This window comes from Excalfactoria chinensis, chromosome 21 (genome assembly GCF_039878825.1).
Source record: "Excalfactoria chinensis isolate bCotChi1 chromosome 21, bCotChi1.hap2, whole genome shotgun sequence".
NCBI classification, from domain to species: domain Eukaryota; kingdom Metazoa; phylum Chordata; class Aves; order Galliformes; family Phasianidae; genus Excalfactoria; species Excalfactoria chinensis.
Genome location: NC_092845.1, coordinates 3,006,708 through 3,031,354, shown reverse-complemented (window position 1 = coordinate 3,031,354; position 24,647 = coordinate 3,006,708). Strand labels below are relative to the sequence as shown.

At 45.8% G+C, this 24,647-nt stretch overlaps 1 long non-coding RNA gene across 5 annotated transcripts in view; it reads left to right on the top strand.

The window, feature by feature from the left end:
- Positions 1–24,647, top strand: part of LOC140261442 (uncharacterized) — a 66,997-nt gene that overhangs the window by 17,213 nt on the left and 25,137 nt on the right. For 4 of the 5 annotated variants that reach the window (XR_011905707.1, XR_011905710.1, XR_011905711.1 and 1 more), the window contains exon 4: positions 14,390–14,452. This is a non-coding gene — a long non-coding RNA (uncharacterized lncRNA). Of the gene's footprint in view, positions 1–14,389; positions 14,453–22,902; positions 23,031–24,647 lie in introns of those variants that run through there. The other variant, XR_011905709.1, reaches the window with a different exon arrangement.

Here is a 24,647-nt window from a genome sequence, read left to right as displayed (position 1 = left end):
ACATTTTACACTGTTTACTCCGTCACCTGTTTCGTTTCTTACAGGCTTCTCCCATTAGTGTGTTAGTAGTGCTGTGGTGGTTGGGTGAGCAGATGATGTGGCAGTGTTGCATTGTAATTCCGTTTCCAGCTATACTGTAGATTGGATGTGCAGGCGTTGGAATGAACTGTATTGTGTAGGTTGCTCTATAAACCCAGTGCTTATCAAGGTGAGATCACTGTATGCGAATCCTGCATGTTCTGTGGTTGTTTGATACCCAAATCAACTCCGAGTGGATCCCAGTTTTACTCATAGTATGGATTTCAGATGAATACAGCTGGTCTAAGACTGACATCGCCTCATTCTGGGAGGTGAAAACAAATGCAATTCCCCATGCTGTGGTTTGCCCTGCTGGATTAGCCTGCTGTTTCCCAAGCAGATGCAAGGCTGTCTGTAGGTGTTCTCTCCATGATAGTCGCCTTATACAGTAGCTCCTGGCATGCAGGTGTTTGGAGCAGTGGCCACCATCATGAGCACAGCCACTGCCATTAGGCGCTCCTTGCCAGGCTCCAAGGATAAGGGTGTGTGTGCAGAAACCCAACTCTTTGAGCACGTATGCTTCTGTCCTTGCCTACAACCCCGAGTTCCAAAAACCCCACGTCTTGTTGGAGCACTTGGCGATTCTCACTATGGACGAAAGCAGCGCTCGTAGTGTAGGGATAGCTTTTTTTCTTCAAGGGAGTGAAAACGGTGTCTTTTAACCTGTCAGCATGCATTTACAGCACAGTTGATGTTTGAAAGAAGCTGTCCAAAAAGAAACGTGGGGTAATAAGAGTGTGCTGGTAGGGCCAGTAAGCGCTGAATAGTCTCTGTGGTGGAAGAAAAGCCTTAGGCTTCAACTGATTGCTAATTATGTGGCTCTGTTCCTTTTTAAGAAGATGCCATGCAAGGTTTGTGAGGGAGGTAAAGTGTGTTAATGTGGAGACGGTTACTGGTTTTTGTTGTTTTCTTCTCTTTTTTTCTTTTCCCATGCTTCAGTTTGGTGTTGTAGAGCAGGGCCTTGGTTTAAAATGAAGCTGCATTCCCGAGTTCTGCCACCCATCTCTTAGAGCCCCCGTGTAAAGGGCACAAGTCATTCCACCTTAAGAAGAAAAAGGGAAGAAGAAAAGGGGAAAAAAAGCAAAACCCACACTGTGCAGAGAGGGAGAGAGTTACAGAAAGTGGGCCCCCTGCTTTTTTCAGAGGGGGAATGTAAGCAGATCCTTGCTAAAACTGCTGCACTCAGCAGTTTTCAGCTTGTTTTAATTGGCCTGGCCTGAAAGAATTCTGAATGCTGTACCTGTGCCAATGAAAATGCAAATGCTTCCCCAAGACGAGGCACTTGGAGTGCCTGTGCCCCAGCTCTGATAGCAGCAGCGGGGGCACAGAGACATGTATGTGGTGGGAAACGGGGAGGCCTTGATCTGGCTCCGCTCAGAAAACAAAGGGCTTTGCAAAATAAAGCATGAATAAGGCACAGCGAAATGCGGGGTGCCTACAGGAGCTCCTGCAACACCAGAAGCTTGGCTGTGCTGAGGCCCATCGCCCTCCCACCCTACACTGGGCTGTTGGTTCCTTTGCTGATTTACAGGGCTGCCCGATGGCTCTTTCTTTCTGGCTTTGTTTCTTTGTTGAGCTGCTGTTTATTGTTGAAGGTTCCTGTCAGAAGGAAAGCTGTTCCTTCAGCTGCAGAGGTGATGTGGCTGAGTGCATCCACACAGCCATGGTTCTGTGTCCAGACCAGATGTAAAGTAAGCTGTATTCTCTCTCAAGGCATCAGCTCAGTGTTGGAGTCAGAGAGTAAATCATACTGGGTAGCTCATTGCTGGGTTGCAGTGGTGTGAATACAAGCATAGGAGCAGAACCTCCCTGGGGAGTCCCATCCTGCCTTACCCATATCCCAGTTTAATGCTTTTCATTCCCTTGGGATGCTGGCCCTGCAGAGGTATCCATCTCAAGAAGCACTTTTTGCATGTATGCTCACCTCCCTCACTACATGAACTACAAAAAACCCCACAAAAAATCCCTTTGAAGCTGTCGAGTCTCATGTATTTCCTGTGTACTCATAGTCCCCATATGATGGGCCCAGGTACCATTATTTGTCACCTACTGAAATTCCCCATCTCCTGGGCATCCCTCGTTGTGACCGTTTGAAATGCAAGTAAATCTACACTTCTCCCCAAAGTACGTACTGAAAATCATAGCCCCACAAAGTAATGTTCTTAAGCATCCGTAGAGCTTATTTCTTCATAGAGGACACATGTTAGAGTCCTGGAATGAAGAAAGAAGAATAAAACCACCTTGCTCAGCTTTTTTCTCCTGCCTCAAGTCAAATTATAGCAGAGTTATGAACTGGGAGGACTAATTCATTCTGAATAAATGGCTGACTGGTATTTTCTGTCTCTGTTACTGCCTATACAGTAATGAATATACATTCCTTGCATCTTTCAGATAAATATCCAGCTTCTTAAGGTATGTAAAATTAGATCTGTATACATTTACAGAGCAGTGATTATTCTGAATTTCATCTGAGGCAATTAAAAAGCTTCACCGTGACATTTAAGGTGATATTTTTCTCCCCTATGTTAAATAATTATAAATAATAATAATGATTAAACAAATTATTCTGTTCCTCCCAGTCTGGATCAACCTTTAGGTTAATAATCTAAATCATTAAAATTCATCTGTCTCTCAAAGGATTAAGCAGTTCTAAAAACTGGAGGAACCTTCCTGCATAAGGGTGATTGATAATTACCAAAGCAAAGATGTTCGGTAGGTAAGAATTGTGAAGGCTCAGTAGATTGATTGGGTTATTGATTGGGCAGGTTGAGGTGATATTTTCAACGATTAAACTCAGCACAGGTTTGTCCACCAACATCCTCTCTGTAGGGTCTTATAGAGGTCATGTCCAAACCTGCTTCCTCGTGCATCAGCTCTCAGGACTCCATGGTTTACAGCTACATGTTGGCTGTGTGACCTGAGGTTGCTGATGGCCACTTTTTGAGGTTATTATTTAATTTCAGTGGGAGCTCGGCCCGTGTATTATGGTGTTTTATTATTTTTCCTTAAATTGCATGAATGAGGTTTCTCTTGAATAAGTTTACTCATCTAAAATGCAAGAGTCGAGACCAAGCCGCTACCATAGAGAGGCAACGGATAGCGTTGGTTGTTTCCCTCTTCTTTAAGGTTGGTTATATCTCTTCATTTGTGACAGAAAGCACCCAAACAATTCAGTGAGAACCGAAATCCAACTTTTAGATGGTCACACTTGAAAGATGAATGTGACCCAAGCTGCCTCTCTGTAGCCACGAGTGCTCTTTTCCTATAGGCAAAGACAACGTGCTAAAAAATCTGTCATACCATTCAGCTTCTCTATTGCAAGGACAATCTAATGTGACTACTTGAAAGGGATACGGGCTCCTTTGGACTTTTCATCTCTTTGGATAACTAGAGACTTGTCTGGCCATGAAAAGGCACAGAAGAATGGATTTCCAGAGCAGGAAGGAAAGATAAGGCTTTCCCCACAGGGCTTATTGGATTGTGAATTGCTCCACCTATTTGCAGGGTTTCTCAGACTTAGTCCATGTTCATCCATCTTTTCTCCTGTCCCTCTGGACTATTAAATCTCTCTGCACTCTGCTGAAACCAACCTTCACGTCTTCTTAATAAATTGCATTTCTTTGCGGGAAAAGAATCCCCATTTGGGATAATCAGGACCAAAGAGATACCCAGCATGCAGAGTACAGTTTAAGGATGTTCTTTACAATTTGGGGGGCTTCAGGGGTTATGAAGTCATAAGATCATAGAATTCATTGCTGAACGCGCGCTATGGCTGGTTGGTAACACTTCCCCTGGCCACAAACATGTGTTCTTTATTCCTATCCTATTCTGTTGCTCGCACCCCTCCCTCCCCCATCGTGTTGTGATCCTGGGTGCCCATTGCTAAAGAGCAGCATTGCTTTTCCAGCTCGAACTTGAGCCTCGCTGCCGGCTGCAGGCAGGCTTGGGCTCCCCTGGGAGCAGCTTTCACAGGAAATTGAGCTATTTCCGGTCCCGTCTGCAGCCAGGAAATGAGGAGGCAGCCATGAAGATATATATTTTTTAATTTGACGGGATTTTGCATTTATTTATTTATTTATTTATTTATTTATTTATTTTCCCTTCCTTATTTCGGAGCAGGGAACGAGTGGTTTGTTGGAGCACGGGGAGGGCAGAGCTTCGGATGGGGGATTGTGGATGCAGTGAGATGTGAGCCAACGACCCCGAGGTTGGAAGCCAAAATAGCAAACACGGCCTGGTGGAGCGGTTCCGTTTTCTGCTGCCGTTCTGCTCGTTTGTTTGATTCTGGAGGGTTTATTTTTGTCTCAGAACTGAGTAATTCAGTCTTTTCTGAAGGCAGAGCAGCTCCTTTCGGGGCTGCACGTGTGGAAACGCTCATCTGCTCCCACTGCAATGGGAAGCTTTCAGGCCCCATGCTCTAACGTTGTCCTGCTTCTACTTTAACATGCAATTAAAGACTTCCTTAAAATTAACCTCATGAGAATTTAAAGCGAGCAAGCCTGCTTTTGTTTTTATGGAAGATGTGTGGCTGACCCCCTAAGTGGTTCTAAAAATCATATTAATGTGAGTATCCCATCCGTTTCTATGGGTAGCACTGCAAGCGTTTCCAATGGAAGTGGGAAAATAATAGTGATGATCTTTGAGTGAACTTGGGTGGCATTTGTTATTATCAGAGCTAAACAGAAGGCAGTCCTTGCCAAGGATTTCAATGTAGCTGTTTTGAGAAACAGACCCGTACTTTGAAATCCTCTGGAGGAAGATTTTTCCTCTGCGTAAAATGTTACGGTTTTATATCATTGAAAGGTTTTCCCTGGTTTCCTTCCATGCAAAAACAAGTGGCTGTGCCATTCACCCAGCTTTTCCCAGGGCATTTCACCTGAAGCTTCCGTGATGATGGTTGGAATGTTAATTGCGTTTGCCAGCGTGTTGTTTTGTTGTGCTTCGGAACTGGAGTCACAAGGCAGTGGCCAAAACCCTGCCATCACCTGATGAGTGCTAACAAGAACTGTCCTCTGCACTAAGTGTGAGTATTGCAAGAGCATCCGCTGTGTTTCCCAATGGAGGGAGGCATGATAGCAGCCCTACATGCATCCCGGAGGAGACAAGTGTGTTATCTGTGTGCCTTGGTGCCATGGCTGTGGGCAGGCACATGTTTGTTACCCCAGAATTGAGGATCCAAGGCAGACTGTTGCTTTTTGTGCCAAAGGCAGTTGGTGCTTTTACAAGGAGTTTGTGTTAAATCCTTTTCCCAAGGAGTCTGTGTTAAATCCACACCTTGTTGTGATGCTCTGGCACTGCCTGCTGTGTTACATTTTGCTTTACACAGGTATATGTGTGTGTTAAAGTTGGTGAAGTGAGCTGGGTATGCTTAGTTCAGCCCCGTTGCTCAAAGAGAATCTGTGCGCTGTAGATCTGAATAGACAAAAGGGAGAGAGAACAGGGGGGAGTGACTTGCTTACAGTCATCCAGAAGGAAAACATAAATCTTCTGACCTGCAATGCTTGTTCCCTCAGCACCCACTGCCTCACAAGCAACGTCCCAGATCTTTATGTATGTGATAGTCCCACTGAGTTCAATTGTGGCTAAGGAAACACAAATATTGTTACTCACATGTGGAGAGTTGCTCACACACTAATCACATGAAGAAAAGAGATATTCCATCTCAGCCTTATTAACTTCATCACACAATTTATCATTGAAGCGGGTAACTGGAGGCTCAATTAGGCACTTGTGATTTTGGCAAGTGCCTGCAGAAGAGTGTCCCGTTGTATAATTTTGTTTGCTTTTGGTTTTATACAGTAAAGCACAAATAACATTTACCCATGAGACAGCCTAGGGACGCGCTGCCAGAAATAGAGGCTCCCAACAATTATACAGGATGTTGCTGTGGTGTTATCATATGATTCATCCACTATGAGCACGAACAATTGTTAACCTCAAGGCACTCTCACTTTCACGCCCTCTGACACACATACCACTGAGGACAAATATCCTCAAGATGAGTAAAACGTTGGGATTGGGATTCTGACTCATAAAGGTCAGTTCACATCAGGTTCATGTGTTAAACTTTAGCTTTGCTGTCCAGTCCTTGTGCAGGGGGATCTCTATAAACGGGGCAATGTGCTGCTTAGTAAATCCCTTTTGGATCCTGATTGAATGTAGTGATGACTGTGGATAGAGACTGTTAGAATGGTCTGTGGTGGAAACCACTGAAATCGATTACAGAGAGAAGAAATTTGGCCCAGATACCAACTGAATGAAGGTCAAAATGGTGTTATTCTGAGAAATACATCTAGTAAAGCTGGAAGAAAGATGACCAAGGAGCGTGAAAGAGGGTTGCTCTTGTGAAAAACTTCTATGGAGTCATTGCTTGAACATGAGCTTGGCAGAACATGAGCTTGGCAGAGCAAGCCCAGCTGAGAAGCTGGATTTTGAGACTTATAGTTGTCTTTCCTGAACGTGCCCTGCGATGGGTAGCAGCTGGATAATGGATGAGCCTCTTTGCAGCCAACTTGCATGCATTTTGTTGTCCTGTGCACTATAATGTTTGTCTCTCTTGTATGAGTTTGAGGGCCACCACTGTCTTTGCCTTTTGCAATTCTCTTAGCATGATTTATTGAACTTAATTCTGGCCCTTCCTCCACACGTTGGGCTCTGGTACTTGCTGTTGGTCAGCCATCTTTTGCCAGCTCTTTTGCCTTGCGAACTCGCATCACTAGATGGCAGTGTAATGGCACACACGTGCCCTGCCTGTTCTGCAGGGGAGAAAAGTCAAATTTCACCTAAAACATCGATGAAATTTCAAATTTGAGTGCAAGGCAACTTCCAAACCTTCAAACAGAAGATCCACCTTCATCCACCTTCAATTCCCTTAGCACTCATTGCTAAGACCTAGGACGAGGTCTTAGGACCCAGTGGTGTAGATGCAACAGCAATTTACAGCACCTCCAGGTTCAGCTCAAGTGGATGTCAGAGCCATGCTTGCAGTTTGGATGCATGCAGTGCAAGGTCAGGAAATTTGGAGAAGACTTAAAATACAAAAGCAGTAAGGCAAATAAACACGATATTTTCCTTCAGGTTCAGCTTTCTTCTCTTTTCAGTTCTTGCTTTTGCTTCCCCATGGGATAATGGGCTAATGTTTTGAGTTGCTTTGCAGTCTTAGGCATTGTGGCACAATAGATTAAGTAACAGCGTGTCTCTTTGCAGCTCTCCACAAATACAAAGGCTCTGCAGCATTCCAGCTGATTTTGTAGCCCAAAGGGGAGTCGAGGTGGTCGCAGGTATTGGTTTGGTTTTATCTGGCACGAACCGCATCCTGTGGGCCCATGTCTTTGCAGCATATATAGTACATGCATTAGTGTATGTTTTCTTAGATCTGGATTAGCAGCCTCATTTGTGACCAAGATTTTGATGAGGAAAATGTCATAGCGTAGAAAAAAAAGCAGGGTAAAAATAAGTGGCAGAAAGATAGTCTTCATCACACTAAACGTCATCCTTTTTGGACGTCACGAAGACAGCTGCTGGCTGAGAGTGAGATCTGAAGGTCTTTGTTAGGAAACGTTATTGCTGAGATTTTCACTGTTTGGATTTCCTGTTTTCCTCACTTCTGAACCCTTTGGCTTTTTGTTATCTCAGCAGGGTCAGGTCTGGTCATCCGTGGGGAAACAGACTGACTGAACAACAAGGCTATGTGCTGCAGGAGCAGCACTGGGGAGTCAGTAGGTGAACGGCTGGGCAGGTTATGGAGGCAGCCAGGATCCTCGTCAGAGTCTGCTCTGACCTTCTGCATAGGGCTGGCCATAAGACTTCCCTGTCTGAGCTGCATCTGGCCAGATAAAAAACATCCATCCTTGATTTTAAAACACTGAGGGATGGAAAACCACCCAGCGTCCTTCAAGAGTACTTCCAGGGGTTAATTGCCTTTGGCTGCTCAAAACGAGTCTCTTATTTTTGGTCAGAATCTATTTAGTTTCAGTTTCCTTGTCACTGTATCTGGTTATACTATCTGTAGGCATAAGAGCCCTTGTGAATTCTTTTTTTTTTTTTAAGTGTCTTTGATGCCCAGATATGATAGGTGCCATAAGATGCTCCAAGATCCGTCATCTTCCTGATAAGATGGGAAGGTCAGAATGGAACCATTTGATCTCTCAAAACCCATCGTTTTTAAGGAACGTGTCAAAATTCATTCAGGTTTATTCTGTCATCTTCTGACTCTACCCAAACTCCGCCTTCAATGTTAGAAATATAAAATACATTTAATAGTCCTAATCTCAGGCCATGATTTCCTTGCAAACACGTGTCTTTGTTCCTCCATTGGATGAACACTGCTCTGTCTTTCCCTGCTATAGCTGAAGCACCACGGTGGTTGAAGGGCTATAATCGTGTTGTAGTAGCTCTGGTCTGACCCCAGAAAGTGTTTTTCATTGGTCCCTTACAGGTAGGTGTTATTAATGTTATTGTATTGTTATTGTTTTGTGTGGTGCTAAACAGTTATTCTAAGTGAAGTAATAAAGCACCATCCAACGTTGTCTGTGTATCAGGTAAGCTCTCTCTGTCAGTCTAATTCTGTGTATGCAGTTGGAAGGAAGGACTCCCGTGGCATCCTTAGCTTGTACGTGCTGTGTGTATCTGATGCAAGCTAAATGTGGTTTTTTCTCACCATCCCTGGAGTGTGACCAGGAGTTCTGCTCAGTATCTCTGCCAGCATCCTTCTTTTCCTTTCATTCCTTCAGTTTCTTCCTCCGAAGATGGTTTGTCATCAGTGAACAGGTTGGGTTTGTTCTGGAAGGTGGCCTCCACAAGGCTAATATGGTTCCCTCTCCAATTTCACGTCACCCATTTTCTCTTAGTTATACTTTGAATTTTCTCCAGGTTACCGTGGCACAACTGTTGTTAAACTCAGCTTTTCTATAGGACAGCTGGGCAGATTTTCACAGGGCGCTGTTGAGTTGGTGGAGTTGTCCAAGAGCCTCCACCAAATATCTTCCTTCTCATCTTCAAATGCACAGGTGCAGGGGATGCCATGCAGACGTGTAGGACTGGATGCTCTTCTCGTTTCTGATGTTGTCTTCACAGAATCATAGAACAGTTTGGAGAGGACCCTAATGAGAAATCAGCTGGGGTTGTATCAGAGTGACTCGTGCATTTGTAGGATGGCGATTGGGTTCTTGTGCTGCTGGATGCACAGCGTGCTGTTTCAATCACATTGCGAAGGGGTCAGGGCTATGCTGCAGGTTGGATGTGGGGCCGGGGGACCCAGGGACCTGCTGTGCTCTCCCTGAGCATCATCTCATCGTACACCCAGGCAAGCAGTGTGCCCCATCCCTCCTCCTCCCATGCAGGTGACGAGGCAGCTCCAGCTCTCCCACTCGCTGACCCTACCAGCAGCACCGCTGCAACAGGACGTGGTGATTTACAAGGACGGGGCCAGCAGGAAATTCCTACCTCCACCCCCCGGAGTAAGGAGGAAGCCGAAGCAGCGCCATGACTGAGTCACGCCTGAGTCACTGCGGACGCGGTTCCTGGGGTGGTGCTGGGCTCCCCAGCCCTGCTGCACAGCTGGAGTCAGTGTGCGCTGCTGCACCGCTGCTGGCCGTCATGGCAGGGAGACGTGGGAGGCTGCGTGGAGGGAATGGCCAGATTGGGTTAATGCTCTTCTTTAAAGCACGAATAAACAACTTATGGCAGGTGCCTGGCAGCTTAGGGTAATCAACAGGGTATTTATTTGGGATCAGAAAATACGCTCGGTGAAACAAATCTCTCTTCTGTCTTTGGCTTACCACAGGCTCGCTGAAATTGGACGGGGTCATTTGCTGTCTAGTCACAGATAATAAATCAAAGGGCTGAAGAAACTGCAGGAGAAAGGGCATGAACTGACCAAACATTTAGCTTATTGTAGTAAGCATCAGCCCGGCCAAAGTGAAACTTTCCCAGCAAATTTTCACTTATCTCAAATCCAGTTATTCCCCATGGGCAGCTGAGCTCAGTAAATAGAGGTCACTTTACCTTGACTAAACAATGACTTTGCTATAGTTGGTGCCAGCTATGTAGCAGTTACAAAATGTGCTTTAAAGGCTTGCTGGTCGCAGGCTGCCAGGGTGAATGAACCAGTCAGTCTGGTCGCTGTGGGCAGGATTTAGGATGCTTAGCGAGATGGAGCTGTGGTCGGATCAGCTGATCCCGTTCTTTGAGCAGGGATATAGCATGCAGGCAGACGGACGTGCATAAGGAGGAAGCAGAGGGGAGCTGGGGGAGTGGAGAAGGGATGACTTTCCTCTGATGTCAAAAATCCCATCATTCAGTGCTCGCAGGGAGAAAGACAAGAGGAGAAGAATGTGGAGAGAAAGAGGGAGAGAGGGAGAAGAAATGAAGGGAAGGGACGGGCTCATTTTTCCCCCTAATTCTTCAGGGTAACGTTTACCACCCTCATACATGGAGAAATGAGCCTGATCTCAAGAGCCAAGTTCTGAGCAGCCTTGCAACCCCAGGGACTGCTTACATCCCCATCCCGATCTGGACTTGGTTAGTACTGTCTTGATATGAATAATCAGGTAGATAAAAATGGTCAAGAAAAACTTACTGCAGTTTCCTCAGGGCTCTCTTTGTGTTATCTTTTTATTCCTGGCAGTTTTAATTTGCTGGTCACTGTCTGTGATTGTCTGAGGTGTTAGATACGCATCTCTCCTAGGATTTCTGCAGTGTGGTGAGGAAGGACCAGAGCTGGCTGTGAGTGAGTGTGATCGAGCAGCAGATGCAGGAGGGCTGGAGTTGCCTGCAGTTCTGTCCAGGTTGCTAATTCTTCCTTCCGAGGGGTCGATTTCGAAGGGTGCTGGATTTGTCCTTGGTGCATTTTGCTGTTGTGCCGTCGCTTGCAATTAGCTTGTCAAAGGCTTTCTCAATTGGAGGGGAGAGGGGTGGATGGGAGGGTGGGGGGGAAGCCAAAAAATAACCCCACACGTTTTTTTGGCAGTGGGTTGTTTTGCTAAGCCGTTAATTAAGTGCTGCTTTTAAAAGAATTTGCATCTTTCTTCCAGTCTGTGTCAGGCATGGATTTTGTATTAATCACTTTGCTACTCTCTGACTGAATGAGGACTGAAAAAGATGCAGGGAGTAAAAATTTCCTCAGGAAATGAATCAGACAAGGAACCTATGCCTCATCTCGCCTCCTACAAATGAAGAAAGAGAGGATTTTTGTCAATGGTGGGTCAGTTTACAAACGTGTCCTTTGCAACGTGACTCATAAGCAGTGATACATTTCACAGCAATGCAACCATGGATGCAGCTGAAATCCAGGACCGTATGCCAGCTAAAGAAAATGGGAATGAACCCTCGTGCCCATCATAGTAATGGGAGCAAAAATGCAACCTGTCAGACCTGCTTGTACATCAGGCAGCTTTCACTGCTGCTTAAACCAGTGTCAAAATTCTCGCTTGCTGTAATGGGAGCAGAATAGATACCTCGGGACGTGATGATGTGATTGCGTTTTGCTGATAAGCATGGCAGTGGTTTGGGTTCTTACAGGATGGAGCTGGGAGAGGACCTGCCCCACCATGGGTGGTCTGGGGAGGGTGGGCTTCAGGTAGAGGTGGATGGTCCAGGGTGGATGTCCTTGCAGCGAGGGCATGGGATGGAGGAACCAGCAGTGGGTGGGAAGTGGTGCTGTCTCCAGAGCTGTTTGAAGCACTTTATTGAGACAAACTTATCTCCAGTTTTTTTCTTCCCCAAAGCACCATCTAGGTGTCCTTCCAGGCCAGGCTGGATGGGGCTGTGAGCAACCTGGTCTAGAGGGAGGTGTCCCTACCTGCAGCAGGGGGTTGGAACTGGATGATCTTAAAGGTCCCTTCCAACCCAAATCATTCTGCGATCCTTTGTTGTCCTTGTTAAGAGCTGTGTCAAAGCAGTTGTAAAACTGCTGTCAGGGTTTGTTGTTGTTGTGGTTGTGGGTGAGATAATGAAATTTAGCAGAGAATCTGAGCTGAAATCTAGAAAGTGTATTTCTTCACTGGTGCTGCTTTCCCTTTATTTCCTGAGACTGACCCTTACAAGTGTGCTGGTACTCATGTCTTTCTTTACTGGGTTTTCTGTGGTCATCTCTAGCTTGCCAGCCTTTGGAAATGTTAGGTGAGGGGTCAGATATTGACCAAAGTCAGCAGTGTTATCACTATTGCTGGCCAAGAGCTGTCTGTTGGTGTCCTGAAGGGTGATACGATGAGCAGCCGAGATGCTGCGGGTCTTATCATTAAGGACCGTGAGTATCCTTGGGAAGGTCTTTATGTTAAACAAGTTAGTAGAGGAAGATGTTAATGTATTTATTTATTTGTATATGTGCGGCCTTTCTGTCTGTAGGCACACGGGACTGTCGAGTTTGTAAATATAAGGTAACATTGGGCCAGCACCAAAAGGTTGGACATGGGGTGGAGAATGGCGGACCTTGATTCAAATTCATGTTTCTAAGTGGCTGGCCAGCACTTCAACCATCAGATCGGTCCTCTTCTCTGCAGGGTTAAACATTTCCTCTTACAGAAAGAGCCAGAGGCTCTTGATTATCCATGCAAAGCAGGCCAGAGCTTTGATTTGTAAGGTTTTGTCTGACACACTTTTAAATGGATGAAGCTCAATTTAGATTCCAAATGAAAACCTAAATGTGATGGTTGAGACATAGACCCACTTTTCTCTCTTATCCCGAGGCACCGTTCTCCACCCTTCCCCTTTCCTCTTCAAGAAGTGATACTGCCTAACGCTTTGAACCAAGAAAGCGTGTTTCAAGATCAGCGTGGAACAATTAAACCAATGATCTGTGCGCTTCAAGGGGAAAACTGAGCTGCAGTAGCTCTGCTTTGACAGGTCTTTGGAGGATTTCAAGGAAGTTACACCCACTTCATTCATGATAATCGGCTGTTTAACGCAGAGCAGCTCAGTGTTATGAATGAGAGGGAGCATGTTTTGGCTTGCAGAACAACTCACAAATCTAATGCTTCACTCGTCAAATAACCAGCCACATACAAAAAAAAAATGACTTCATTCTTGAAATGAAATTAATGAATGAATGGAAGATTCAGTGAAGAAAAAAAACCCAACAACCAAACACCTAAAGCTCATCCTCTCTTTCTTCCTGCATCTTTCTCCTTACTGTGGGTTTGTAGGTTGCTGTGGCTGGAGAATTTGGGGTAACGCAGCGCAGCCTCTGAGCTGATTGTGCAGCTAAGGCCGAGCTTTGGGAAGGAGCTGTGTGTTAGATCACAACGTGCCTAATTGCTGGATTTGAGATCATGCTGGTATCAAAAGGAGGCTGTGGATGCCCCATCCCTGCAGGCATTCAAGGCCAGGCTGGATGTGGCTCTGGGCAGCCTGGTCTGGTGGTTGGTGACCCTGCACATAGCAGAGGGTTGGGACTGGATGAGCACTGTGGTCCTTTGCAACCCAGGCCATTCTGTGATCATTCATTTGCTAATAAAATGGCTTTCGGGAGGAGCAAAGAGCACATCCATCCTGCTGGCTCTGTTAACAGGCAGAGATTTGCTGGTGCCTGGGCAGGAAGGAGTACAGTTACTTTGATCAAATAAACACCAACAGGTGGTTGCAAAACCTTTGACTTGAATCTGAGCGGAATGTTTATTATTTGTAGTTCTGAATGAAATGTGTATCATCATTTCCCTTGCTGGTTCTCATCTGGATTTGGGATAAGGCGGCCAGATGGAATAGTTATCTTTTCAGCAGTATTTTACAAAGCACTAATTGTTCTCACCATTTCTTCTTCTGAGGGGATGATATCATCAGGTTTATCTGAGAAACACATGGTGAGATAGATAGGTTGAGTAAGTGATTTTACCAAGAACGAGTCAGTGGTAGAGCTGTGCATCCCATAATACTCAAACGGATGCATATATTGAACATTGCACCCGTGTTTCTGGTACGGGCCTCTCTGAAAAAGTGAGTTTTCCTGCAAAGAAAAAGCTGAACAAAATCAATTGGAGACAAGTCGATTCCATGTGAAGTTCTTTCATCTTTGTTCAACAGCTGAGAAGCCTCTGATGGGAGGTGAGAAAAAATATTTTCTCATCCTTTTTTGCACCAAAATAATTCCCAGAACAATATTCAGCTAAAGCCGGGATCTTGCTGGAGCCCTTTCCACTTAGCAGGAGATAAAAAGGGCAGGTTGGCCATAATCCCCCGTGCGGTGCCCTCCAGGGGAAGAAGAGTGAAGGCAGAGCAAAGCGAGAGTGACTGTCTGGGAGGGAAGGTGTGCGGGGATCCCTTCTTTGATTGCTAAATGCAGCAAACTGATGTTTTCCTTTTGTCTTCTGTTCTGTAGGACTGCAATTGGAGAAATCAAGACCTGAGCAGATCCCTTTTTTCATTTCCATTCGTTCTCAGGGTGAGTAAATTCGCTTGTCTTTACTGTTGCTGTCATATCCTGTGCAGCAAAGATGTGTGACTTAAGGTTCAGAGGAAAATCTCCCCCTTTTTAATCTTTGCACTGATAATGCTGTGCTTAATTTAGCAGCAGTGAGGCAGAACATTTGGATTTTGTCATCCATTTCCAAAACTATTGTTGGCTTCCTGTTTCTTTGTTCCCCCCCCAACACTGCTCATTTTAGATTTACATTTTATTGTAGGTGCCAAAAGATAAGTTAATGCCAACTTGATGATTAATTAACTAATACTTGCCTCTGCCCTAAGATGGAAGGCCTCTATCTAAGTAACCTATTAATTATTATTTTATGTATTACTGCACGGGTACATCTAAATGGATTTGAGTTTTGCCCTCCTGAGAAATTTGGGTGATAATTTATTGCAGTGAGAGGACAGAAAGCCAAAGGAACCTTAAAGTTGGTACCAGAAAAAAGAAAGATATATTGGTGGTGAGACTGGTGATTTCACTCTCTTGAAGTTATGGTTGGATGGCAGGAATGAGATGGTTGCACACTTTATGGCACTTTGGAGAATCATGCTGTATTAAGCATATCAGGTGATGTTCCCACCATAAAGAAATGGTAGGACACCATACAATAACAGGTACTTAAGTCTTAGATGGACATAAAGATGACCCATTTGTAAAGGGCTTTACCTGGGGAGGTTTGGAATTGCCCGTTTTGCACTGGGATTCACCCCCTCTCTGCTTGTCTGCCTATGCAAAGATGTAACACCTCTAATTGATGTCATGAAGTTCTATCAGAGGTGAAATATCAAATGTGGATCTGCCTACAGTGTGGTGCAGTGGGGTAACACATATGGATGTAGATGGGATGAATGATGACCTGTATGCATGCTTATATAATAAGTATACGAGCTTAGTTCTGCTGCTGTTGAATTCTGGGTCCATGTGCTTTTTGCTTTTATTAAGCCCTGTGGAGGAATATTTTGACACCTGTTAAGCTGCTGAACTCGTTTTGCCTAAATTAGAAGTGTACTGGTTTTTCAGAAGTCTCCTAGCCCACCTTTGACTTCAGTGGGATCGCTCTGTTGGTGGATTGTGTGAATAATGGGTTATTTTTAGGGTGAAGGGAAGGAAGGGAGATGAGTGGCAGAATCAGAAGGTGAAGGAAGAAGATGCTGCATGGTCCCAAGTGGAGCTGCCTGGGAGATAGGTGGGGCTTGGTCAGGCTGGGTGTCCCATGGGGGGGGAGCTGCCTTTTCTGGGAGGGTGGTTGGCCACAGAGAGGAGTGGTGACAGTAGCATCCAGGTTGGATATGAGGAACAATTGATTCTCAGTGATGCAGTGGTAATGCATTGGCTGCCCAGGGAAGTGGCTGGGTCACCATCAATGGGGATGTCCAAGGAATGTGGAGGTGTGGCACTGATGTGATGTTTTTTGCAGGGCATCAGCTGAGCAGGCTGTAGTACTACTGAGGCTCATTATTATTATTAGCACATTTACAGCATCAGAGAGAGGAGAGTTCTGCAGTGGCTGTTGAGACACACAATTATTAGTGCATTTGCAGTGTCTGTGCAAGGAGGGCTGTGGCTGCAATGGACTCACAGTTAGAAGCATACCTGCAATATGAGAGTCAAAGCTCGGGATCGCTTTTATATTGCCCATCAATCTGTGTTCTGGTACTGCTCACTTATGCAGCTTATCCATAGTGCTTAGGGAATGGCATGTTGCAATCCTCTTGTAGCCCATCAGCAGCACTGCTGGAGGAACTCAGGAGACTCGAAAAGGAATGAAACTGTATCAGTCTCTCTTTTTCTTTCCAACAACTAAGGGTACTCACCGTGATTAAATTGCCGGAGCTTTGTAGGAGGGTTAGGAGTGTAACAAAGGGTCTTTGTCACCCGAGGTGAGATTCCCCAGAGATGCTGTTTCTCTGAGATGTTCACACACCGATGTTCTGGGTGTCACAAGCCAAGCACAGCACTGCACTATCCAGTGGACCAGCATTAAAATGCTCTCAGCAAGTTAGCATGTGGTTTTGGAATATCTCAGTCCTTGTCTGTGCTTGTGGCAGAGGAAATAGGATGGGAGTGCCACACATGCATTTCACGTTGCTTGGCCTTGCTCCAGCTTTCTAGTGAAAGAGGCTCTCCTGGCTCAGGTTAGGAGCTGTGCGTACGCAATGGGTAATGCATTAAGCCTCGCTGCTCCTGTTTGTCAGTGAGTTTTCCAGTACTCTTAAGCTGAGATAGGTATTGGGAGGATAAGAGCATTTAATGCAGAAGGCATCAGGTATGGGTGTGGGACAACAGATGCCTTCACTGATAGCGATTCTCCCATTCAACTGCCTTCTAAATGAGGCACAGATGTCCTGAGTTCCAGTCTATGCCTGAACTGCAAGACTAAAGGGAGGAGTGAGTATATGTTTATTTGAGCCCCTCGTTACATTGCTGGCAATGTATTGCTAGTTTCCATTCCTATTTTTTGTACTCTTAGCAATCCATTTGCTATTGCCCTTTTCTTCCGCTCTCAGCCAGTAATCAGCACACTCCAAAACACAATGGGTTCCTTTCTGTGGTGAATCCCCTACTTGATGCAAACGTTTTCTGGCCTCATTTCTTTGGGATGTGTTTCAATGGGAAGAAGAGGGGAAAGTATTCCTTGTTCCTAGAGAAAAATGGCACTGGCAGCCTGGGTTATTTTGTCGGACGTGTGGCTTTAAGTGACGCCTTTGCCATCTGTTCTGTCTGCTAATTATGAATGCAAAGCAAACGTAGCCCACAATTGCTTCATTTAGAATAAGGGAGATGGCAGTGACCAAAATAGTTTTATTTTGGTGTCAGATGCTCTTTTTATTTCTCCTGTCTCTTCCTAATCTAAAGCAGGTCTGAAGCACTTCTCTCTCTGATCTGCAACAATAAACACTGCTGTGACAAATGAGCCATCTTCTATGTGTACGTCTTCAGGGCTTTTTAAGGAGCAATTACACAAAAGCAAGGAAAAAGAAGATACGGCATTACTTGAACCGTGATGGCTAGTTTGGGACTATGCATTTCAACTACAACTGCTCTGGTCTCAGATATGTAAGTGACTCAGAGAGGCATCGCTTTATCTCTAGAAGGTTTGACAGCAACACGTGCAGCGCTTTCTCTGTCTGCTCCATCCCTGTTCCCTCTAACCCAAGGCAAGTTCTGTACTCCCATTGGAATACATGGTGCTCACAGTTGGTGTGTTCTCCTCTTGGTTGTGTCCAGCAGTGGCCATGGGGGTTCTTTCCTTCTTTCCTAAATAGGATTGGCAACTTGCAGATACTCATCTGCTTTGCTCCAACCCTCCTTGCTTTGCTATTGAGCATGCAGACACACGCTTTTTACCCCTCCTTCCTTCCTTCCCTCCCCAGCCATCACTCTTGCTATGATGATCAACACGTTTCACTTCACTTTCTGCCTGCTTCTGTGTTGAAGGGAAATAGGGTCGCAGCAGTTCCTACTAAATAGCAATATTTTGGACAGCAGAAGTCCTCATCCGCATCTAGAAGAATCTCTCGGCCATCTTCATCTCCCATCCAACTGTCCTGGCACAGCCGAGGCAAAAATAGGCTCAGTGTGAGAGTTAAAGATATATTTTTTTTGGTGTCCTGGGCCCGAAGGATGATGTTGTGGTTGAAGCATTTTGGATTGGAACCAATGGACGTGAGATAAATTCCAGACACTGCTGTGCATTTCCTCTGTCACAACTTCTGAAAACTGTTCCTTCTTGCTGTGCCTCCACTCCCTGCTTGTAAAAAACACCATGCTCTGCTCTCATGAGTTTAATAGTGAATCTGCAGTACTGGAAGCTCCTGATGTGTGACTCAGGCTATTTTCTAAACAACTTTTGAGTTAAAATAGTGTTCTGACCTATGCAGTTATATGGGGGAAACAGTTTAACATTTGGAAGTAAAGGCTCAGAAGCTTAGATGAGCTTGAAGGACACAGTGATTAATGCCAGTCAGTCAGCAGGATGACAGTAAGAGCATCCCAATTCAGGATGGTTGAGGTTAACAATACTGGGAAATGGAGGTCTTTTAAAAACACCAGCATTTAATGGGACGTCTGTCTCACATGCTTTTTATCCGACTTCCAAACCCAATGAGTTGCCTGTCAAGCTGTTTCTTTGCACTCTCTCCTGGAGGACTGCTTTGCTTGGAGCTCAGCAAATCTGTGGCCAAAGGAGCAAACCTCCCATGGGATAATGCATAAGGAATGTGTAGGTGTGTGCAAATGTTCTCCCTGGGGGCACGTGGCAGGCAGTGGCAGCTCCAGGTAGGGCTGGGCAGCCTGGATGAGCTGCATGTGCCCGCTGTGATCTCAGCACTCTGCATGCCTCCTGCTTCTAGCTGCTGAGCACTGATGGCTTTCCAAAAGGCTGGCCATAGGTTGATGCTCATCCATGCTCTTTTGCTTTCCGTTGGCATCTGGGTAATGAAAACAACACTGTACGTCCTTGGGTATCTCATGGGACAATAAAGTTGGACCATCACAACTGCTTTTTGAATAAGCATCTGTGAACTGGGTTTGCATAGTAGAGGTTGGATGGTAGAAAAGGTCCCTTGTATCCAGCACTGTTTTGTTGTTCCCCTACGAGCTGCGTGAGGTTTTACATGTCAATCCTGCATGCTTCTGTCTCTCATATTAGACCCAGAAGTTGGGACTCTTGGCTCCCTTGTTGCTTTCCCTGCGTTGTGGTAAAATCCCTCTGCCAGGAGCTTATGGTCTCTGGGAAGGCAGTGATGTGCTTTGCCTGTCAAGTGAATATGAGGGTGTGTTTTACCTGCCACAGCATGAGATTGGAGAAGGACTTTCTTACCCATCCATCACTTGGGGACATTAGTGATGGGGCAATAAAAAGTGGTCCAAAATTACTGGATCTGCAGTACTTGTGGCTCAAGTAACTCTAAGCCTGTTCTCTGGATGCTTCCAAACAGTTTCTGTCTCTGGGTGGCTTTAAAGAGTGATCTTGAAAAGGACTGCACTGTGGAGATGCAGCAGCTTGTACCAAATAGTAGGTGTTATCCAAAATATTTGCTCAAGGAGAGTTAACCTCGCAGACCCCCTGCAAGGATTTTATCCCCTCATCTTCACATTGCACCGTTCAAACACACAGCTAATGACACACGTAACGATGATAAAATGGAAGTGCTGCTGCAAAGAGGAACGTTTAAAAGTAATGATATACCTCTAACTAGGTCTTACAAAAGGAAGTCTTAAATAGCCGGAGAGAAACAGATGCTTTGGGGGACTTGTGGATAAAAATAGTGGCTTTCAAATTGCAACCAAAACAAAAATGCGGCCTCACTTAGACAACCTCAGTGCTAGAAATTCCTCTAAAAACCAGAGAACCCAGAGCTGGGAAAGGATGTGAAATACCTGCTACTGCATCTGCAGTGGTTTCAGCATATTTTTCTGTCTCCCACCTTGCCTTACTTCTTTTCATCATTCTGCCCATAACAGCACCTGGCTGAAACCCTGCCCTATGGGACTGAAGGTTTATTTAATTGCTGTACAGCGGCCTGAGACCTCTGGGTTCTGTTTTCCTTGGACAAATGCTGAAGTCGTGTCTGGGCCGTGCACACGTGGTTGTCGTCTCTGTGGTCTGCACAGATTTGGATAGAGCTGGTGTGGGTGTAGCTCTGCTTAGTGCCGAGCCTTCCCCTTCAAGCAGGGCTCTCTTATCTTGGTTTTCTCTCTCTGAGATGAGGGTCAGCATCATCAGGGCTGGATGTGTAGTGAAGATCCAACAACTTCTTAAAGTCCTGACCCCAAAGTCAGGTGTCCTACAGGCAGCTCCAGCTCTGCATCCAGGCCTTGGAGCATCTGCACACAGGGGCCGAGAAGCATTCAGTCGTGTGGTTTTGTTTAAGTGGAAAAAGCACGGTTAGATCAGAGAGAATATTTTGATGACTATTCCTACTTTTCCCTTACTTGTTAGGGCAATAAAGAAAAGGCAGATCTTCCTTTTAAGCGGATAGCTTTGCTCATTCATGTGGTGTTTTTGTTTCAGGTGGTTCTTCTCAAACCAAAAGAAGCAGTCAGGTGAGCCCAGTATTTCGCTTTCTATGCGTGCAGAATGAGAATTGATATGTGGGAGCAATGCTGGGCACCTCAGAATCCCAGGGACTAAAGTTCTTGGTGGTTCCATCACCTCCTGACCACTAACCCACCAAAGGCATCTTTAAAACACGCCTTTTGCTCTTTGTCTTCAATGCAGTGCTGCAGATTGGCTTGCTTTGGAGGCAGCATTTAGCGATTAGAACTTTATAATTTTCTCCTTTATTGGTAATGCCCTCACACTGTCATTTGGAGCTGAAAGGAAAGCATGCTGCTCGAGCTGGCCCCACCGGGTGCCGTGATAATGCTCTTATGAGTGAGACTGTCATTAGATTAAGTGGAAGATGCCAGTAGAGTTGTTCTCGATGGCCGGCCTCTCTTTTCTCCACACGGTGCTCGGAGTCCAACTATACTTTTTCTTTCACATTTCCATATTGTCCCTCCTTTATGCCTTGTCAAGAGCATTAGTCACAGCCATCCATCTGCATCATATATCACAGCCGAGACAAAGCCAGCAGGATGTGTGGCTGCTCAGCACCCTCAGCCCCGCCGCAGCACAGGGCTCAGGTCCCTGGTGTGAACAGCAAGCACTGGGCAGGGAGTGAGCATCTCACCCTATAAGCTGTGTGGCAGTCCTTCTCATGGAGCTGGGTTAATGGACTCACCTCTCGTGCTTTTGCAGGTATAAAGGGAAGTGATGCTTCTTAGGGCAGCGCGGGTTCCCATTCTGGAGCATGCAAAGCCTTCAGCTGGACCTGAAAGCAGGGCAGTGTGCTGGAGTTTGCTCCAGGGCACCGCCTGCAGCATTGGCCTTTCTGGTGTGTTGTTGCATTGCTGAGTTTGCAGCCTGTAGATTTGGATTCCCCATGGGAAGTGCTCATCTCATGAAATGTGGTGCACAAAGCAGAGAGAGGCGGGTGCTGACTGTCAGTGGGAGGGGGTTGGAGATGGAGAAGTGGAAGGAGGGTTTAAGGAGAGTGATGGATTTCCTGCACCCAAATAACAAAGAAGAGGGAAGAAAACCAACACAAATGTAATTTTGTCCCGGCCGAATGATGCACTGTCAGTCACTGAGGAATGAATCGTGCTGTGCAGCAGCAGTCACCTTCCATGAATGCTTCAAGCTTGATTTAATATCCCTCATCCTGAAAGTAGAAGGTGAAAAAATTGGTTTTGGGGCACACGTAACAGAGATGGGGACGGGGGGGGGGGAAGGGAAAAAAAAAAAGAAGTAAATAAAAGTTGTTTAATATGTATCACCCCACTGTGGTGGGATAATGAGGTGGGGGGGGGGGGGGGTCCAGCATGGCTGGTGGGCATCAGACATGTGCCATGGATGGGGCTGTGAGGGGAGAAATGGGAAAGGGAGGGCAGGGAGGGAGCGTGGCTGTCTGCATGCGCCCGCATAGCGCTTCCTCTTTAAAATTCCCTTACTAAGCTCAGCTCCTATATTTTATATTCAGAACGAAGGTTCCCGCCCCCCCCCCCCCCCCAACCCTCCCCACCCACCACCACCCTCTCTCCCTTTAACTTGTTAAGTTTGAAAGATGATATATACACACAGTTTGCTTTGCCAGTCAGCCCGTTTAAGGCCAAGATTAATGCAGTGCATTGGTGCAATCGTGCCGCAGTGGTGCGTGATCGGAATACGAGATGGAATACAGGGGGAAAGGCCAGAACTGTGCCTGTATTCCGAGTTTACACAAGTCTCCTTAGCAACTTGTCTGATTTATATATATATATATATTATTATTATTTTCTATGGGATATGTACGTGTGCACGCGTTATCCCAAATCACCAGCGGATAAAACATTCCCTAAGTCTTTCAATAGCTCTGCTTGTTGCTCTTGTTTTGTGTTGTTTTATTTATTTTTATTTTTTTATTTTTATTTTTATTTTTCCCTTTCTCCTTTCCTTTTATTTTGTCAAATGAGCGGCTTATTAATTAATTAATTGCTTTATTTATTTAATTTCCCTGGGGATGGGGGGGGGGGGAAAGCAAGGGGGGGTGACCCGCGGAGGGGTGGCAGTAGGGCTGGGGGCTGGAGGGGGGGAGGGTTGGGAGCACTGTAATACTTTGCATTGTGACTTCTCCAGAGTTGGTTTCTTTCCAGTTGCTCACATCTCAGCATGTGGAATGATTGCGCTTTCTCCCGATTTGCCACAGAGTTGGCAGTGGGCTGACATGGTTAGTCATTTGAATTGTGTTTGGATCCGAGCTGATTTGTCTTGTATTTTATTGTATTTTATTTGGGGGGGGGGGGGGGGGGGGGGACGACTTATTTATTTCTTAACAAACTCTTTGATTTTGAAAATATGCGCCGTGCATTTTATAGCCCGTAAAATGGAGGAAGGAGGGAAACAAATGAGGGAAGGTGAGAGCACTGTGGCACGGCTGTCCCTTCATTCCCCTCCCCGTACCATTTTTGTAGTTGCCTACAGAAGAACCCCCTCCCCACAGGAGGGAGTGGCCTTAAAGCGATGAAGGTACGTTGGGTTTATGTGTGTGTGTGATACTGTATGAATAGCAACGGGGCAAGGGAAGGGATGTGGGGTGGGGAGAGCAGGGGAGGGTGGAGAGAGGGAAGAGTTATCCTCCAAGTGCTGTACCTTGAAATAACCCAAGGGAAAATAGTTGCTGCCTCACTTGAGTTGCTTTCAAAATCTTGCCGTGCTGTTTTTACTTTTTCTTTTCCTTCTGTTTTTTCTGTGGAGCTTTTAGGGTTGGGGGGGGGGGGGGGGGGGAACAACAGAAAAAAAAAGGAAAGAAACAGAGCCAAAAAAATAGTGAAGGCTTGATCTTGGCTTCCATACAAACAGATGTTGCCTGTCATTCCGTGCTTAAGCAGGCAGCAGATTGCAGCGAGCAGCAGCAGTTCAGGGGAGCTGCAGCAGAACTGGAAAGTGGGAGATGCCTTATAGAAAGAGCTTGTTTTTTTTTCTTGTTGTTCTGCACATAAGTATTTTTCATTTTTCCCCTGGAATTATCCTTCGTTTTGTGTCCTTTGTCAAGTATTTTTATTTTGGGGTTGTTTTTTTTTTTGTTTTTTAAACTTTTTGAATATACGTTTTTACGCGGGCACAACAAACCCAGAGCAAAACGGGAAGGCGCTGGGAACCCTCCCTTCATATTACCAAAGCCGCTGTCTTTCGGGCTGCTCTGGGAGCTTCTCAGCCTGCTTTGTTGTTCTTTCTCTCATAGGCAAACACATGTAGGAAAGAAGGGTATTTTGGAAATGTTTAAGGCACTCTCGGTAAGTGAATGTTTACCACGACTCAGGGCAGGCGCTGTGTTTCTGCTGAGCTCGCCCCACAGTGCTGTATGTGGGATCATGAAGGTTGAAGGCCTTTCTGTCTCCTTTCCAAGTTTTAGCAGCACTGTAAGAACAAGAATCCCGCTGTTTATACAGTAGAAGTTCTAACGAAGCACTGGGACGCTCCATCCCGTGGCTCTTTTGTGTTCTGTCTGTGCTTGCGGGACTAATCCTCCTCCTTTTCTAAGCTCACGTTGCTTTTTATTATCCCCCCCTTTTGCTTTTTAATTTCTGCTTTCCGATTCAATCAACGGGAGAGAGAACAGCACAACGTGGGGAGCTCCGAGCCGAAAGAGTTAAAAGTTTCTTGGCACGGGAGCAGCAGTTTAGCAACAGATCAATTCATTTAAATGAAAGAAATCACAGACCGAGCCATCTGATTTTGAAATTTCACATCTTATGGCTCCACTTTAGAACAAAGCTTCTGTTTTTCTTTCCCCTCTTATTAATAATTCACGCCGCTTTTGTTTCAGCCCGTTGCTTTTCACGGGAGCTTTCGGTTGTCCGTAGCCTGTCTTGTTTTTTTTCTCTCTGTCTTTTTTCCCCCCCCCTCTTAAAAATATGAAATACGGGGGCTGCGTTCGTCTCCTGCGCTTCGCTCTGCTGCAAAACCAGCCGTAAACCTCTGCTCAGCACAGCTGGTGTTGGAGCTGTTTGCACCCTGGGTGATCACTGCTTGGAAACTGCTTCCATGCGCTGCCCGGAGGGCTGCACACACCTCAGCCATGTGCACAGGAGGGATTTCTGTGCCCGGATACAAGGTGCACAGCCGGCTGCAAGCAGTGCGTGT